This window comes from Pocillopora damicornis, chromosome 4 (assembly GCF_964200805.1).
Source record: "Pocillopora damicornis chromosome 4, jaPocDami1.2, whole genome shotgun sequence".
NCBI classification, from domain to species: Eukaryota; Metazoa; Cnidaria; class Anthozoa; order Scleractinia; family Pocilloporidae; genus Pocillopora; species Pocillopora damicornis.
Window position 1 is genome coordinate 16321732 of NC_142673.1, and position 11272 is coordinate 16333003.

At 41.7% G+C, this 11272-nt stretch overlaps 1 protein-coding gene across 1 annotated transcript in view; it reads right to left on the minus strand.

Moving 5' to 3' along the window:
* The window catches only part of LOC149047015 (low-density lipoprotein receptor-related protein 4-like), a 41203-nt gene extending 32240 nt beyond the window's left edge, over window positions 1-8963 (minus strand). Inside the window, exons 1-2 of the mRNA XM_089203309.1 lie at window positions 8896-8963; window positions 1649-1706 (exon numbers count right to left, since the gene is read on the minus strand). The gene's annotated coding sequence lies outside the window, so the exon portion shown is untranslated. The remainder of the gene's footprint in view (window positions 1-1648; window positions 1707-8895) is intronic.
* Between the last annotated feature and the right edge of the window lie 2309 nt (window positions 8964-11272).

Below are 11272 nucleotides of genomic sequence, written 5' to 3' on the forward strand. Positions count from 1 at the left end.
AGTCACCCTTCTCTTGTACACAGTTTAAGATCCGTACAGCACATCGAGACAGTCCGGTTTCCAAAACAGTTTTCACACTCTTCTCTTTGTTTTCTGGTGGACCAGGTCTTAGAATCACAGATCAAGACTGAGGAAGAGACTTCATGGATGAAGCTCACCCCATTGCTGGTCAGGAGTTAGTCACTCATCTCTTGTACACAGTTTAAGATCTGTACAGTGAAGTCCAGTTTTCAAAACAACTTTCATACCCTTCTCTATGGTTTTTCGGTGGACAAGGTCAAGACTGAGGAAGAGGCTTCATGGATGAAGTCGACTCCATTGCCGGTCAGCTTTTAGTCACCCATCTCTTGTACACAGTTCAAGATTCGATATTAGTATAGACGAAAAATCCAGTGTCTGAGCCACTGAATTTTGTGATTTCAAAATGGATGTAATAAAGTGGTAGTTCAACTTCGTAATTCAACTTCAAGACTCCTTTGAGATTTCAAATAAAACTTGCTTTGCATGCTTGTTTGATTTTTAAGTGACCCATATGATTTCAAACCAAATTGGACTCCACTCAGTTTATTAAGCAAGAGGGTGTGAGGCAAGTACTCGTGTTCAGGTTCAGTAAATCCCAGGTGGCTCTTATTTCATACATATTGCAGGGGTCCTAGAATTTTGTTTCACTTAACTAAATCAGAAAAAGACTGAGAAGTTCTGAATATAAATGATAATTGATAAATAAAAACAAAACAACTTGATTTGATTTAAACTCGTACAGCAAAGGAAATATCTTCCTGATAAACATCAACCATTAATTAGGCACGAACCCTCAAAATTGGAGAAAATTAAACACCAATCCTTAAAGCTACTCTCCAAATAGACTTTCTCCTATGACTTGGGTGAAAGAAAATGCAAATTTCACCTTACCCTTAGATCAATTGACCTAACTTTTATTGAATTGTGATTAACCCCTGCCCTGCTGGATGGGCAATGGATTCCCTAACACCTATGGCAGTGTTCATACCATTTTTAACCTGTTGTAAAGGTTTTATCATATCAAACAGAGATATAAACAAAGAGGAAGGAGAAGAAGAGGAATATCTAAAATTTGAGTCAAGATGACCAAAAAAACTCATTAAATATATGACTGGAGCACAACAGCAAGAACTTAGAACCACAATAATTGATAAGATTAACATTAATGTTCGGAGGTGTTAACTTTAATTTGTAATTATTATGAAAAAGATAACTCTTTCTTAGATGAATGAATAGAGAGGGTAAGTTTCTAAAGAAACTGTGGTGCTGCATTGGTGGTAGAGAGTGACAGGGTTATTTGATATTATCATAAATTGGCCACCATAAAGAGTTTACCTTTTAAACTCTTTGCAGTGGCCAATTTACATTATCAACTTAGTTGATAATACCAGATTACCCTCTTTCTTAGATGTTCCTCCCAAAATTTTATGTTTTTTTTTGACACTGTTGAATTTGCATAGTCACTTAGCAATTACTCCTGATCACCCACTGCATGCTACACATAGGCATGATATTAAACACACTAAAAGAAACTCTAAAAGAAACGAGCCAACTAAGCTATTACCTTGGAATTTGAGGCTTCAAATTCCTGTGGAGCATCACATTTACTCAAAAAATAATCTCTTACCAGGCTCTCTAATTCTTGTTTGCACCAGCAATTTTTTGACAGTGGTGGAGAAATATATCTACAAGTAAAACAAATTAACATCATCTGCATTCAGCAGCAAAACATGCTTACTGTTAGTGTCACTTTCTGATACAATAACTCTACTAGAAATTATTCCTCCATTAGCCTTGCCTACAGAACAGGGCTCACTTTTTCTGAATTTGTAAGATGGACAGGAATAAGCATGTCAGGTGACTGCAAAAGGGAAGGGCACAAATAATACCACTAGTATAAACACCTTGGTTTTGGCTTTTTTGCCCCAGACACACTCCCAGATAATGGAACAATCACATTGAAACACAGTATTCAATGCATTTTATGAAACTGTGTTTATGAAAATAGGAAAGCAATTACCAAGTTTCATAACCTTCCACAATGCAGAGCTTGCTGAATACCTCCTGCTCAATCTAGTTTCGAGAGTCATTTGGACAAAGTACTATTTAAAATTTCAAGCACTGTACAAGCTATCTAGCATTTATTTGCAGAAGTAACTGTATGCAGGCTTTTTATCCAACTGTGCCTAAAAAGAAATTCCCCACCATTTCCCTCCCTGCAGGGTTTTTGTTAGGGCCGGGACACCGGGACCTTTACTCGGCTATTTTAATTTTTGTCCCGGCTATTTTCACGCTAAGTTTGTACTAAAACTCCTGTGGAGACTATGGTCAGCCGACAATTTTAAATTTGAACGTAAATTACGGTAAAATAAATAAAATTTTGTATTATTTCTCTGCTTTTGGGTATGTTTCTTTGTGATAAATTTTGTGCACGTGCAGCTAATTTGGAGTTCGTGACTTGAGACGTTATGAAACAAAACAAACGCATTTATCGGCACTCTCAAAGTTCGTCTCGGGGTATCGAATAACCTCCATTCGTAAGTAAATGTGTCAAAAATAAATAGTGTTACAAAACCTGGAAGCCTCGCGAGAAAAAAAAAAATGCGTATTTCCGTCGCGGTTTCTCATGGTGTTGCGACAGACAACGGCAAAAATTCAGCTTGTTCCATCGCTGCAGTTCAGTCTAGCATTTGCTCTCGAGAGAAAACAGTCAAACAGCAATTCTCATCTTTGTGACAACGTTACGTGACATATCTACTTTGGCGGCCTTGCACAGTACCAAATGAAGCGGAAAATTAATCAGTACTTCATTCAGAGGTAAGCTTTTTTCTTTGTAGTTATAATGTAATTAGTTTGTATGTACAGTACCTGCCGCTTCGGCGAGATCATAATATCGATAACATTGCGTTGCTATATTTAGCCTGACGTTGCTTTAAATTACCCGCAAGGGTTTTTAATTTGCCTTAAGCTTTTACCTTTCCTGGTCTAACAAGTTAAGATGGGCATGGTATGTTCTGTTGTTCTCCAGTTGTTTTTCATTCAACACCATTTTAATATATTCACGTGTGTAAAATTTAGAAATCAAGCATCAAGAGTGAGCTAAATGTCGGCGCGTATGTTGCTGCTCTCCAGCTTGAATGCGATGAGAAAAGCCACAACATGGAAGATTCTGACTATGAATCAGACTATTTCTCTGATTAGCTATAAAGTATCAAGTATAGATAATTCATTGCTCTGACCCAAAAAATGATTATTTTAAAAGAAGAAATAAATTATCAAGGAAACTTTTTTTACTTGTGAATTTAAAAAAAGAAAACACCAGTTCTTGACATATGAAGAGCATCCTGACTGCAGAAAGATACATTATGGATTATTGAAGCTGAAAAGTATGTGTTTTATATAGGAGTATCATGTTATGTTTTTGGGGGTTTAGAAGAGTGTACACGCACACAAGATGGCGAGTCAACAGCAAGATTATATTGTTAAGAGCACATGGTAACATTACCGCTGCATACTACGCGGGCTCACAACAACGGACAGTCAATACCAAACATCTCCATACTATAACACCTCCCCCTGGAGAATTGTTAAGAATAGCTCTCTCATAAGAAAAACAAACAAATACTCAGTGCTAACAAGTCTCCATTTCAGTGTCCCTAGAATTAAGCAATCTGTGAGTTCATTAGCTAACTAATTATCAGTCAGTAACAACAACAACTGTTCATTAATAATGTTCAGTTCACATCTCCTCAATCAATCTCTGGGGAAGTCTGTGAGAGCGGGATGATCGACGCAGCATAGGACTTGTGGAGGCAGGAGTTGTCTCCGATTGAGCTTAGTTATCAGGTGGATGTGAACTGGTTTCAGGTGAGCTAACCGGTTTGGGTTCTGGAACAATTGGGGTTGCCGTCTCCAAAGATGGTACACCAGATTCAGCTGTTGTAGAGTGGGAGTTGTTCTGCAAGACGTCATCCACATGTCGCCTCCAAACTCGCCCATCATCAAGGTGAACTTGGCAAGAGTGTGAAGAGGGGCGTTGTACGACGGTTCCAGGCTGCCACTTTTGCCCTGACGAGTGGTCGCGTGCAAGGACTGTGTCGCCAACAGCAATTTCTCGGAATTTAGAATGCTTGTCATAGTGCATCTTTATCCTTACTTGCTGGTGGGAAACATGAGTGGCGAGGTCCGGTCTCACTAGAGAGAGACGTGTGCGCAATTCTCTTTGTAGAAACAGTATGGCTGGGGACGAGCCAGTTGTGGCGTGCTGGGTGCTTCTGTAAGACAAAAGGAAGTTCTGAATTCTCTGCTGCAGTGTGCAGGATGGATCAGATGATGAGGATTCTAGAGAGCGCTTGAAGGTTTGCACAAACCGCTCAGCTAGACCATTTGAAGATGGATGATACGGGGAAACCAATATCTTCTGGATGCCATTTTGTCTCAAGAATTCCTCGTACTCAGCAGACTGAAAAGGTGGGCCGTTGTCACTAACGATTTGCTTTGGAAGGCCGTATCTTGCAAAAATGTTGCGCATCGCATTGGCTGTTGCTTCAGCGGTGGTGGTTTTCATGGGACCAATCACTTCTGGCCACTTTGAGTGAGCATCAACCATAATGAGATAGTGGTTGGACTGGTGGGTGGCAAAGTCTACATGGATGCGCTGCCAAGGAGCTGTAGGCCATGACCAAGGAGAAAGTGGTGCTGCTTGCGGCGCCCTTCTGGTTTGGAAACACTGCTTGCACCTACGTGCTCTCTCCTCGATGTCGCTGTCTATCCCAGGCCACCATACATGACTGCGGGCAGCTGCCTTCATGCGTGCGACTCCTGGGTGCGCCTTGTGTAGCTCACTTAAAATCTGCTCCTGCAAGGAGGGAGGTATGACGGTTCGCAGGCCCCATATCAGACAGCCTTGCTCGACAGATAGCTCATCCTTGCGGAGGAAGAATGGCTTGAGCTCAGGAGTGGAGTTTATTTTGAAAAAGGCAGGCCAACCATTTTGGGTCATCGCGAGAGCCTTAGCTAGGACTGGATTTCTAGCAGTTTGGCCTGCAATTTCTAAGACAGAAACAGGGTGTTTACGTAATTGCACTGCCGAGACCTGGAAGATTTTGTCCTCGACACTGGCATCCTTCCTGTACTGCAGGGGTAGTCTGGACAGGGCATCGGAGCTGGCTACTGCAGCAGAAGGCTTGAATTCAATTTCGTACTGGTACGACGAGAGGAGCAGGGACCAACGCTGAAGACGCGCTGCTGCCAAGACAGGTGTGGCAGAGTCTGGTGCAAAGATCTTTAGCAAAGGTTTGTGATCAGTTCGAAGTGTGAACTTGCGCCCAAATAGGTACATGTAGTACTTGGTCACGCCAAAAATGATGGCTAGGCCCTCCTTCTCTATTTGACTGTAATTCTTCTCAGATGAATTTAAGGACCTTGAGGCATATGCGATTGGTCTCTCGTCTCCGTTGGGGAAACGGTGAAGTATGACAGCCCCTATACCATATTGGCTTGCGTCGCTTTCAAGAATCACAGGGAGACTAGGATTGTAATGCACCAGCACATGGGAGGAAGAGAGAGATTCTTTTGCATTGCTGAAGGCCTCCTCGCATTGGGGGGACCACCGGAACTCTTGATCTTTCTGAAGGAGCTGATTAAGTGGCTGAAGAATTGAGCTCAGATTGCGGATGAACTTCCCGTGGTAGTTTATCATTCCCAGGAAGGCTCTTAATTGGGTGCAGTTTTCAGGGCGTGGTGCTTTCTTTATGGCTTCAACTTTATCCTCCGTTGGGGAAATTCCTTCAGCAGAAATGACGCAGCCCATATAGGTTACTGACTGCTGCATGAACTTGCACTTGTTGAGCTGGAGTCGCAAGCCGTAACTGTCTAAGCGACTGAGAACAGTGTTCAGATTCTGGATATGCTGCTCATCATCCTTGCCCGTGATCAGAATGTCATCTTGAATGGCTGCGACATGCTCAAGACCTTGAAGAATGATGTCCATGGTCCGCTGAAAAATTGCTGGGGATGAGGCAATACCAAACGGTAGCCTTTTGTACCGATATAGACCACGATGTGTGTTGATGGTTACGAACTGCTGACTGTCAAGATCCAATGGGAGTTGCTGATAAGCATTCTTTAAATCAAGCTTGGTGAATCGTTTTCCGCCTCGCAACTTGACAAATACATCCTCAGGCAGGGGAATTGGATACTGAGGGACATTGAGTTGGGGGTTGACCGTAACAGCATAGTCTCCACATGACCGTGTGGTGCCATCCGCCTTGGGAACATGAACCATGGGTGTTGCCCATTCACTGAATTCCACCTTTTCCACAATACCTTCGGATTCGAGTCGGTGGTACTCTGCATCTACTGCTTCCTGGAGAGCGTAAGGTACTGGGCGGGCCTTGCAGAACTTTGGCTGGGCATCCGGCTTCATCTCCAATTTAGCTGTGATTCCCTGAATGGTACCAAGGCCAGGCTTGAAGACATTAGAGTGACGCTGGACTGTGTTGTGCAATTGTGACTTGACCTCCGGTGTGAGGCCTGGGTCTGAGACATGGATGCTACATATTTTCTTCCAATCCAGGTTGACACGAGAGAGCCAATTTCTTCCAAAGAGTGATGGTCCAGAGCCTTTAACTACAAGGAGTGGCACAGTGACACGCTGACTTTGATACTTGAGTTGCACTAAGAACTGACCAGAGACTTGGACTGGGTCCCCTGTGTAGGTGTGCAGGCGTGTATCAGAGGGTTGGAGCTTGGTCTCCTTGAAATGCCTGTTGTAAGTCTCCTGGGAGATAATTGAAACTCCAGCGCCGGTGTCCAATTCCATTAAGATTTGGGTTCCGTTCAATTCAACGGGTACTTCTATGCCATTGTTCTGTGCATTGATGCTGAAGATCGAGAGAGGAAATGGATTTGAAGTGGGGTCGAGTTGTGACGCTTCTGGCTCTTCAACCGTGTGGATCTTCTGAGATTTAGACTTGCATGCATCTGTGATATGACCCGATCGCCCACAGGAATGGCAGGTATAGTTCCTGTATTTGCACTGGGAACGTGCGTGGCCTGTTTTGCCGCAACTAAGACATTCAGAAGTGCTGTTGTTTTGATTCTGGTTAAGTGGCTTTTTGCCTCGGCCCTCGCACGGAGGCCTGCGTGTTCTACGCGGACGATATGTCTGACGGCCAACAGAATCGAGCTTGTTTACCGGAGTGGCGTCTTTTCGAGAGAATGCAGCGACATCTGTCTCGGCAGCCTCAGCGCCGAGCGCCTTTTTGAGAGCTTCGTCAAAGTTGTGTTCTTCGGTTAACAACTTTTTCTGTATTTCCTTGTTGCGAAGTCCACAGACCAAGCGATCACGTAGAGCTTCATTTAGATGTGTGCCGAAGTTGCAGGTAGAAGCGAGGTGTTTGAGCTTAGCGGTGAAAGTGGAAACGCTTTCTCCTTCGAGTTGAATGCAGTTGTGAAACCGGTATCGTTCTGCGATAAGAAGTTTCTTCGGAGCAAAGTGGTCCTTGAGAATGGTTGCGAGATCACCGTAAGTTTTCTCGGAAGGAGCTTCTGGTGAGCACAGGTCCGAAAGGACGTCGTAAGCTTTGGAACCGATGACAGAGATCAGGGTTGCTCTGCGTTTGAATCGTTCGCCTGTATCCGCTGGAACGCCGTTCGCGATAAAATATTGCTCCAAACGCTCCAAATAACGATTGATATTGGTGGAGGTTGGATCGAACTCTTCTATTTTGCCTAAGTTTGGCATGATCCCGTCCTCGTCGCCAGATATGTTATGTTTTTGGGGGTTTAGAAGAGTGTACACGCACACAAGATGGCGAGTCAACAGCAAGATTATATTGTTAAGAGCACATGGTAACATTACCGCTGCATACTACGCGGGCTCACAACAACGGACAGTCAATACCAAACATCTCCATACTATAACATATCATAGATTTATACCATGTGAACTTTACAACTTTGAAAATAAATATTAAATTGTGAAAAAGCCAAAGTTGTCATATATTTCTTAAGCATTTTGGTATGTAATCCGTACTACAAGTTGCATGTTTCATAGTAACAAATGCCATATTATATCAGCCAATATAAGAACAGAAAGTGTGCAAAAGTAGCCTCAAATGCACCCATTTGGGCCTAAAATTTTCAAATTTTCCCTACGTGACAAGAAATGGCGGCAGAGCCGCCATTTTGGTCCCTCTTACTTTGGAAAAGGTCCCTGTTACTAAAAATCTTAACAAAAACCCTGTCCCTGGACTTTTGAGGGTCAGGAAACCCACTTTTCAAAAATTCAGTCAATTCTGATGGCAAGGGCCTGCTTCCTTGTGTTAAATTTCTTGATTAAAAAATTAAAAAACTTTTTTTTAATTTAAAGAAAAAACTAATTAATGAGGTTAACTGGCAAAATATCTTTTTTCTTAATTCTGTGGCCTTGTTCAAAAAAGAAAAAAATTCTTATTCTAAATATAAGAATCAGGTCCACTACCTTGAATCATATGTTGAAAAAAGATAAATTCAAAATTCGAAATTTCAGAGTGGCCTCAAATGATGTGGGTTAGATGAGCACACTTATATAATTTCAGAATGCTAGACTCTGGGTTAAGGTTTCCAGGTTTATGACCTGGCCAGGTTATTGCGTTATGGTTTGGGCTCTAACTCTCTACATCCAGGAGTCGACATAATCACAAGTAACTGATGAATTATTTAGGGGGGTAGGGTGAATGGCCTGCAATGGACAAGCATCCCATCCAGTGGAAGTAATACAAAACATATTCCCAGTTACTTTAATTATGATACAGAAACTATAGTAAGAATACCAGCTTACTTTGCAACTAAAAAATATTAGGAAGTAGAAATTAAGAGAAAAAAATACACTTCAAGCAGTGTTATTTGGCCTTTGACACTTGATTTGAATGTCACACGTGGTCTCCATTTAAGAGGCTGTCTCTCTTATTTCCACCCGGTCAATTTTGCGTCAAAAATAATTTTTCCTGAAACTCTGTTAACAGAAAGACTTTACCTAGGAAAGAACTAATAGATTTGGTTTGATTCGAAATAATTTTCTGACTGCATTACGGGCCATAATTATTTCCCAGTCCGTAGGGACCGTCGCAACGTCTCGAAAATTGAAAAATAGGCATATTTTGTAACGTTGTAAAATATTTGATTCGCATAGTTAAGCCACAGAATTTATATCAGATTGCTTAAAAACCTTTCTAGTTTGCTAAGAAAGTTAGAATTTGCCCTCTCAACAAATTTGAAAAGGCGAATTTTAGCATATTCTGACCACTAGAAATCGCCATCGGCCGATGGCCGACTAAATAACCTTGATTTAGACGCTAAGTTTTGGGATTTGGGACCTGGTTGACGATTCTATCCTACACAGCCGTTAAGTTTAGACCTTTATAGGCAAAAATATGCAAAAACCCCTGTAAGTTTTCGATTTTTCAAAAGTTATGACCGTTTGAATCAGCACATGTACGAGCATTCGCGATTTTTTCGCCTACACCAAAATCGAACCACTGGAGCAGATTTCGTCATAAATACAGCTTACCCGCTTTGCAGCCCGGCTTCATGGCTCACTTCAGAATTTTTCTAATAACCAAATTGGTGAAATCCATGATAACTTCAACAAATAGCTAGGTATTGCCTTCGAAAAGTTGGCGGCATCCATCGTGATTCGTGGTATCAAAACAAATGCCGGAATTGGCCACATTTCGCGGTGAATCACCCATTTAACATCGCTGCAGAGCTGAATTTTTTCCAAAATCAGAATATAAACTCTCCATGTCAGGAAGCTGAGGGAGAAATGAAGGTTTTAAGCTTCTGAAGTGAAGAAATAATCGCTTAAATTTAGATCCAGTTCGATGTTATACTGTTCTCACAAAGGTCCGCACAAAAGAGAAGACCGCTGATAGCTTGTGCCGTACGTTGTGCCATATGGTTTTGTTTTGTATCCCAAAGTAATATTTGGGCAGAAAAATTTTGGATGAAAAGAATAAATGCTTTTACCTGGAGTTTGATATCATATAATTAATAAATCAATTTCAAATATCCTGAGCTTGCTTCTCTCGGTTCCGCGTCGATTGTGTCCACAGAACAGCAACATGTCAATAGCCGGAGAAATCGGCTACCAACGTGTTAAAAACTTGACACATGCTTCGTATGAACAGATGTTATAAGTGTTGCTTTTGGTAAATTTTCAATCGATTTCATCAAAACATTTCACTGACTACTAGATATTATAATATATTACAATATAACAACTTCGTCAGAACTTGATATCGGAAGTAAAGGTAGTTTGTATCTGTAGTGCATATTCTACACTTTCAGCCACCGTATAATGCATTGTTTACATAAGTCTACTGAGACTAACCTACTCTTTGAGAGGAGGTTAGGCAAGTTGTTCTCACTGTTTGGTTCAGTATTTCCTGTTTAGAGTTTCCTTACTCAATATTTTCCTTAGAGGTTGACGGAATGGCCAGGAAGCGATCTCTATTTCCTTACTCTCTCCACGCTGTAACCATGCCGATGGATAAAACTTCCCCTACACTCAGCCTATTAGACGATGGCGCGTGTTACTGTGCCATGAATTTCAATAGGTACACTAAAACTCTAAAAGTAGATAAATATAGATCGCTGTCCGCTGTTCGACTGCACGGAGCAGATCCCGTGCTCTTTTTTTACGATTTTCACTCCAGTTGTACGCCTTTGAACAAACAATTAAGAATTACAGCTACATAACGAGTTCACCTATGCTCAAGCCTACTGTTAAGCCATCGGTGACTGAAGTCCATTCTTGCAGAGGTTTCTCCATTTTCGGATGCTTCCTATTAATCTTATGGATCATTGTCTGATGGGTGCGAGAAGGGAGCCAGAACATGCATTGGCCAAGACACTTTGGAGAGGTTTCCCGGGTATAAATGGATTGAAAATACAGAGATCTTTTGAAAAATCTAAGGTCCTGTGGAATGTTTTGGCATATTTCAAGGAAAACTTTGAACGCAAAGTTTAGAATTACAGCTAAAGGACGATTTCACCCATGTTCTTGCTCATTGTTCACCTATTTTAGCGACTGAAATCCATTTAACAGCGGTTTCTCCAATTTTATCCCAAAGGATCTTTTTCCCATGCAAAATAATCAATTTGATTCCCCCCCCCCCGGAAAAACAGTGGTCCAAGAGGACCCCGTGTCAGTGTAAAATTTTACCCTTCATGAGCGGCTGTTATTGATATCGACCATTACAGGAGA